Below are 8,510 nucleotides of genomic sequence, written 5' to 3'. Positions count from 1 at the left end.
TTTTTCAAATTATAAATTCACTATAGAGGGATGCCGGAGGCCTCACCAGCAGATCCCAGCCCAGGGTTCCTACTGGATGATATGTCATTATTTTACCACACATCATCTTTCGACTGAGCAAAAAAATAATTCTACAGTTGGTAAAAGCAGGGAAAAAAATCAGATTGAGTCCCATTCAACACAAAATTGACATCGTGGACAAAGGAAATTTCTGCCAGAAATTATGAAATTTTATCACTTTACTAGTAAAGTGGTGATTGGGGTGTTTTACTAAGCATTGGGGTGTTTTTATGTTTTCAATAAAATGTATTCATTCAGTGCAGAATGTGATAGGCATCGAAAAGCTGTCTTACGTACAAATTTCGCATTGCTCAGTATTCAGCAGCTATTCACGGTTATTTTTTCATTCCGCACATGGAATTTCTTCGCAATTTCCCCGAGCGTATTATACTTCAAACCTTGTCAGTGGACTGCCAAGTGGAAATGAAGCCACGAATTACACGATCTCAATAAATCAATGTCAAACCTCTTTTTAAAGTAGCAAAACACGCAATCAGTTTTTGTCATAGCAAGAATCCTTTTGTAAAAAATTGAAAAAAAATGGTGCATGAACAAGCGTTTATTGCAAAAATAAGTCAAAGAGACGGAATAGATACTGTTTTAAGATGTTCCGGTGAAGAAAAATAATTTTATGTTGATTTTTTTTCCCATTGCGTCCAATATGATCGCTATCCGTCGTTCAAGGTAGTTCAAAATACCTATCGAAATGTGAAAAAGACAATCAAAATAAAGTGAATGAAATGATCATTTTTATAGAGAAAGCGCTGCTATATATATAATAGTCCCTGCTAAGCTAAGAATTTGCAGTGATCTTGGTTGTGAATTAGACACCAAATATATGCCAACCGGTGTCAATAACAATACTGTGTTATTTGTCCTAGTTTGAATAGATGAACTTGTTTCAGAGATTATATTCACGCTTCTACCAGCGATTGCGTTTCGAACTTTTGCCACATTAGTAACTTGAAAAATAAGAAATATTAAAGTCGTCTCAATCTCATGGGAGTCATAACTTGAAGTCTTATTTTTTTCTCTTCCGTGAAGGCACTATTATTGTTTGTCTTTCAAACAAAGGCGATATTGAACAAATATCACGATGAAATTTTGATACACTGTAGCACTTAAATATCTTCGGGTGGACCCTTCTCGAAGAAAAAGCAATCTCTTCTCGCAGAATGAGTTCCCTTCGGTATATAACCCGGAATGTGTAAACTGCTTTTCTACACAACTTTTCAGCTCGAGGGTCCTATTTAGTATCGCACTTCCTAAAAAGGAACAGAAAGAGCCATAAGAGAAACAAAATAATAATAATAAAAAAAAGTATATATAAGATGAGTGTAGAGAGGAACTCTGGATCGATACTTAATTATATCTTTCACCCACAATGTTTGCTTTCACCGCTTTTGTTCGAAATAAGTTCCTAGAATTGTGGGGAAGGCTAAGAAGAACTTTTCTTCATAGTTCTTCAAGGTAATGCTGCTCTTGGAAGACTATTGCCGTAAACATGCGTCTCATTCTGTGTCACAAAAGTACTGATAAGGAAATCCTCTTTCTTTGGGTTTTTTAAAGAAAATGCCGTATGTTTTTTTTTAGCCCCGAAGACACAAAGTATGTTCTAAAGAAATGCCGTGATGAAAGAGAAAAGCTGAATGCGTCTGACAGAATAAAAATAGGTGGCAAAAAATACTTATATAAGTATCCTCAGATGAGAACTATCAGGTATGTATATTGAATGGAGTACATAAATGAATTTTTTTTCCTCAAAGCCAGATGAAAAGTTTAGCAACTAGAGTTGCTGAATTGATGAAGATCATATTTTGTTAATATTTTCATGTTGATATGTTATATGGTTATGTATGTGTATTTTTCATATAGTAAGTCTTTTCGTTTCATCCCTTTGAAGTTTTAGCTCAATGGCCATGGTCTCGAACCTGCTGTGTGACGTCACCGTCCTGATACTTTTTTTTTACCAGAAGACATAAACACACAAAGCATACTGTATTCTTGTGGCTTATTTTAAATTTTAGTTGCGTATGTTTTAATTGAGAGATTTCTCATTCATGGTGTTGTATTAGTGTCACTAGTATGCGCGTGTGATATTTTTATAATCTTTTTACAGTCTGTAAGCTAAAACAGTGGTTCCCAACCGCGGGTGCGGGAGAGAATTTTTTGGGGGGTACGAGATTGGTGAAAAAATCGCATGTTGAATGAATATTCAGAAAAATTAAAATGATGATAAAAATTGATTTTTTCTATTCCAAAAAAAATATATGAATCATTCCAATATTTTGACACCTCATCTTCTGACTTCTGGAAATGTGTGATACGAATTTTGCGTTGTAAAAGTTTCTTTTTCGATTAGCGAAGTTATTATTTGTTTCCCATTTCTCGGTTCAGAAAAAAATTTTAGCATGTTGTGCTTAGATTTGATACTCTCGTGAGCACGCATGACTCAGGAAAAAAGTAAAAAAATTCATCAAGTGTCGAAGATATATTATAATTTTAGCGGCTGGAATCAATAAGTGAAGAACTATTCAATGAATAGTTTCCAAAAATTCCACAAATGTTAAAAAAAATAGTAACTTTTTTTTTTTAGTTTCTTTTTTAAATTAATTTCCGAAAAAAATGAAGAAGCTAAAATTAAATACTAGCCGAAAAGACAGTAAACAATAAATAAAAAAATGCATAGAAATTAATGCAATCAATTACAGAAAAAAAAACAATGAATTTTCTAACCGATAAAAAACAAATTATCCTAGGGGGTGCGGGAACATAAGTTTCATTGCCCTTGGGGGTGCAGAAAGGAAAAAAAGGTCTGGAACCATTGAGCTAAGAAATGGATCAAATTCAAGAAATAGTTGGTGAGCTACAATGATTTTTTCATATTAGATTTTGGAAAGGATAATAACTAAAACATTTTACATTCGGATTTTTTCTTTGTACTTGCCTCCCATGTCTTCATGTTGCAGTTGTATCGGTGAGTGTTTGAAGACTATTGCCGTAAAAATCCTCCTCATTCTCTGCCACAAAACTACTCATAAGCTCGGAAAATTACTCTTCTCATTTTTTTATATTTTAAAGAAAATAAATGGCATAGGTTCCTTTAACCTCAGAGATACAAGGTATGTTCTAAAGAAATGTCCTTATGAAAAAGAAAAGCTTAATGCGTCTGACAGAATAAAAATAGCTGACAAAAAATACTTATACAGTCATCTTCTGATGAGAACCACGGAATATATGTATTGAATGGAGTACATAAATGAAATAAGTTTTTTGTTTTTTAAATTTCCAAAGCCATATGAAATATTTAGCAATTAAAGTTTTTGAATTGATTGATATATAAAGGGCATGTCTTTTTCATATTTTTCAGGGCAATATACAAATACAAATACAACGCCACAACAGGCAAATTGCCCAACGAGGTAGCTGACTTAAGAACATCATGGATCCCGAGCCATTTTTTGGAGGCCCTACCTACTGCTACTACACCCCCCCCCCCCAACGGAATCGGTACATGCGGGAATATGCGTGTACGTGTAGTGAAACCTGACGTGAAGTTTTTTGTTGTTTCTCTGTAATGCTTGTTATGTGTAGTGCTGCCATCTACCACTAGTTTTTCTAACTATGAGTGAAGTGTTATGATTGAATGATTTATCGTTGTAGGACTGTTGCTCTCTGTGGCGAGACTTTTTAACGGGGAGATCGGCTCGCATTTGCGCCTTGAAGTTGGGAACCACAGAAAACCAACTTCAGCCGACCACCACTGTGGGGTTCGAACCCGGATCCTCGCATCGCGAGTCCGTCACTATAACCACTCGACCACCGCAGTGGCGTGTACCACATAGTAAGGACTGTTTTATCACATTGAATTCTTGGCCCAGTGTGCGTGGTCTTAGAACGGCTACTACAATTAAACATCACATGTATCTCGTCCATATTCCTCTACCGAGCTCCTAACTGGTGGATGTTGAAATTTTCGTGCACATGTTGGTAACCTAACGTGAAGTTCGTTTCTGCACAATGCTTGTAATTGTGTAGTCATCTGCCATCTATATTTCGAAATATGAGTTTACTATCAGTGGCGAGACTACTTTTAAACGCGCAGTGCGAGTCGATCGCATAAGCAGGTCTGCAACGGTACATATATCCATCCATTGCCCTTCATTTGTGTGATACCTTTTTTTAAGTTTTTAGTGGCTTGTTCTACTATTTAAAGTGAGAGAAGTGTCGTCATAGTGTTCTTTTGGAGACAGTGGTAAGCGCGTGTGGTATTTTTATAACATTTTATAATAAAATTAAATTACTATATAATTTTATTTCATTCGTCGTTTTTTCTTCCTTTCTGAATTTTCCATCACTCTCTCTCTCTCTCTCTCTCTCTCTCACGCACACACACAAAACACAAAACCATATATATATAAATATAAATAAATATATATATATTTATTTATTTTTCTTCAAATATAATATTGTCCTGTTTCTCTAACACTTCTCATTATACTTTCCAAATAATGTATCTCATTTTTATTTTCCGACTTTGATATCGAATGGATATATATTTAATGAAACAGCCGAAGAATTATTTTAGAGAAGTAATGCTATCTATCGGCAATGTTTTGTTATTTTTTCATTAATTAAGTGATCAGTTGAAGTGTCTGTTTTCTGAATTTGGTTTCATTTGGACTTGACTCTGGTGTCATTAGAATGATACCCATAATTTCTGAGTTGGATAAATGCATTTCTTTTTTCTTAATAATTATCTCTCCCTCTCCCTCTTTCACGTTAGTTATAAGCATATCTATAACAGAACCAAAATTCTAACCCGGACCTCCTCAATCGAACGCTATCACATTAGTAATCTAACGTGGTTAGAAAAAAAATATTTAGAAAAGAAAAATTACTTCACATCAATGTATATTCATGTTTGAAGCAGAGAATATTCTGTATTTTTTTAGATACAAAAAGTGATGAATAAAATAATATGAAAAATAACTCATCGGTAAAAATGCCGATTCGTTCTCCTAAATATTTGAAAAAAAAAATCCTTCGTTTGATAGTTTAATTTATGGACACCTATCCCGATAAAAATGCAATTAATCAAATTAATCTGAAATTACATCAGCAATGAGTATCCATACTACTAGATCAACACTATAGTGAATATGCATCTGTCATTTCGTACTGACATTCCCATTATCTGTATATCAGAAAAATGATCCATATACCATCATTTAGATGCTGGATAAACCAAACGCAGTGACAGGAGGGAGAGAGAGAAAGTGCTTATATATATATAAATATGCAAACTAGAGACTTTAGAACGGATAAACAAATGAAAGCGGCGTACATCGTATATAATTCTAGAACCAGGGTCTGAGGGAGTTAACGTAGCATGAAGTCTAAATTGAGACCCGATCTTCTTGTTCTTTGTTCTCGGGCAGTTTGATCTTCCCCCTCAAGTTCCTTTGGCCTGATTCCAGAATCGATCTAAATCAGTTTCTTGGATCGCCTTAAAGGCCGTGTGGTGTATGTGCGCGTGTGGTGTTGTGTGCTCCTATTGTCTCTACGTTCCTTTCTCCCATTCCTCTTATTCAAGTCGTCTTCAAAAGTTTTGATGCGGTGAAATTAACTACCTTGTTTACTCGACACAAAAGCTCCCGAAATTTCCTCGAAGACGCTCTTGTAAGAGTCGGCTGATAAGGCTTTATCGTTTGGAAACGATATACTGGCACAATATATATATGTGCCGATCGATTAAGTTGCATTAGGGTAAGAAATTTCTGAGAACTGGTATCTTTCATTGCTTCCCATATTAGGTTTTTAAACACTCCTCCAATAGATACACACACAAAAGGTAAATACGTTTAACAATGAACATGTTGAGCGTAAAATGAAATGATAAAAAACTTACCAAAGTTTAAGGAGGGTTGGTGCACGCAAATTTTCCAAAAAACACATTTTCCTATTTTTAAATACTATGAAATGTTCTGCGTCTAACTGTGTTTAAGTTTTTTTTCAATATGCTCAATGTATTTTTACATTAACTGCTGGCAGGCATTACACATGCTAATGTTTTTCACTAAAATGCGTTTTTCTCAAAACTATGTTTAATGTTAGATAGTCTAAGATTGTTAGATATTGTTAGACAGGAAAATTTTTTCAAACATCGCTTATTCAAATGTCATGAAACTTTGTGTGCCTCTCAACACTAAGTAGTGTTACATACTTTAATACGAGCTTTTAGGATTTCAATTGTTGGTTGTTTTTTTTTTTATAGAAATTTAACTCCACTCCAACAACATGCAACTTTTCAAAAATCATCGAAATGTACCCATATTTTGTGCCATAAAAGTTTTTAAAATAATTTCAATATATAATCCTCATGCTAAAGTGTGTAACACTACAGTGGTGAGAGGCATACAAAGTTTCATGACATTTGAATGAGCGGTGTTCGAAAAAATGTTCTTTATCTAACAATAAACATATTTTAGAGAAAAACGCATTTTAGTGAAAAGCATTAGCATGTGTAATGCCTGTTAATGTAAAAATACATTAAAATATTTTTAATACAGGTAGAACAAAAACTTAAACACAGTTATACGCAGAAAATTTTATAGTATTTAAAAATTGAAAAATTGGAAAATGTGTTTTTTGGAAAATTTGCGTGCACCAACCCCCTTAACTATACACAAAAACATTTTTAAGGGAAATTCGGGAAAAACGTTATCCAGAAAGGACACTTGCGCACTGAGAATAATGCGTTAAAATTTTCTTCCATGGGGGGTTTTATATTTATTTATTTATTCTTTTATTTTTTTTATTTTAGTTCTTACCACCATACATGTTCCACGATTTAAGAAAGTCCTCTACTCGATGAAATATCTATTGAATTAATGCATGTCAAAAGCCCGCCTACAGGATTTTCCATAAGTACGTAAATAGTTTGAAAATCCATTCACATATGTAGGAATTTTGCCGGCCGCAACACATTTATAGATGCGCACTTAAGAGACCTGTGACAGATTTCCAGATCACTTGAGTGACCAACGATAGAGTTTCACATCCCTCAAGTGCCCCGTGTCATAATAACAGATCACTTGAATGACCCGAAGCACAGTTCCAGACCACTAAAGCGGCCAGTGGTGCATTTGCAGATCACTTTTGGCATTTTTGGAGACCTGTGGCACATTTCCAGATAAGTTGAGTGAACCACGATAGCGTTTCACATCACTCAAGTGAGTTGTGTTATATTTGTAGGTCACTTGAATGACCCGCGGGAAACTTTCAGATGGTGTGCCGCAAAGTTTCCTGCGTGCGGCAAATTTTCAGATCACTTAAATGACCGTTGGTGCTGTTTCAGATCACTTAGTTTACCGCAAAACATTTCAAATTCCTTCAAGTGACCCCATTTACAGATCAATTATTGACCCGCGGCAAATTCAGCGATCACTTTAGTGGCCTATGGCACAGTTCCAGAGAACTTGAGCAGGTCACCTTCCCTTGAATATTACGTATTTCTTAACCAACATCTTCTTGCATTCACAATAAAATATTCCCAGAATCCGTATCGAAAACTATTTAATCAAATCCTACCGATTATGAACTAACCATCAATTAAACATTATTAGATACCTATTAAATTATCATCTGCGTGTGAAATTTACTCTGACCGTTCAATCCCATTCAAGAATTCCAATAAATTAAATCATTCAGACCAATTAAATTTCCGAGTCATTCATAAAAGTACTCGAGATAAGTCGATATCTGGACGAGAGAATATGCAAATGGATCATCATTCACGTGCAAACTTAAATATCGATACTACCAAAAAGTGGTGGTGGAATAAAACAAGCAGTGTAACAATATTTATTTAGTTGTAAGAACGGCTCATTACGATGTTCAATATCATCAATTATATGATTTTTCTTTTTGTGTTCTATTACTTTCCTCTTCGTTTAGGAATAGAAATGCTCTACTCATTAAGCCGTCGTTGGAAAGAGAGAGAGAACCGTAATGAATTCATTACTGAGAGAAAGTCACAGGAAAAGAAATAACACTGATGCGAGAAGTGTAGAGAAAAATGCAGTAAAAGTCCAGAAAATACGGCGTCGTTCTCCCAAAGTTATTATTTTTAAATTTTATTTCAGTCTTTCTAAAAGCTTTAAGCGAGCGTAATTTATTTATTAAACTATTCTAGAAGCTTCTAGAATTGCAATGTCACTGCGAGCTATCCAAACCAATAATGGTAATTATGTTCCACTGAAATTCATTAAAGCTGTCATTGCTTTTAAATAATTCCTCCGAACGGGTAATCTTTTTTTTTTTCCATCGCTTCTCTTCATTGTATTGCATTTCTAAGGTTACACTTGGTTCAAGAGAAAGTAAATTGATGAATGATATTTCTGTTTCTAATTTAATTTAGTTGCCTAACTTTATTTGACATTTTTTTG

General features: G+C 34.5%; 1 long non-coding RNA gene across 1 annotated transcript in view; it reads right to left on the bottom strand.

The window, feature by feature from the left end:
- Positions 1-532: 532 nt before the first annotated feature.
- LOC149088145 (uncharacterized) overlaps positions 533-8,510 on the bottom strand; it is a 28,281-nt gene continuing 20,303 nt past the window's right edge. The window contains exon 3 of the long non-coding RNA XR_016195364.1: positions 533-1,325. This is a non-coding gene — a long non-coding RNA (uncharacterized LOC149088145). The remainder of the gene's footprint in view (positions 1,326-8,510) is intronic.

Source organism: Pholcus phalangioides, unplaced genomic scaffold (assembly GCF_987345545.1).
Source record: "Pholcus phalangioides strain wild (caught in Gottingen) unplaced genomic scaffold, Ppha-v1.0 ptg000003l_1, whole genome shotgun sequence".
Lineage (NCBI taxonomy): Eukaryota > Metazoa > Arthropoda > Arachnida > Araneae > Pholcidae > Pholcus > Pholcus phalangioides.
Note: the sequence above shows the minus strand (reverse complement) of the source record. Positions and strands in the feature narration are given on the sequence as shown.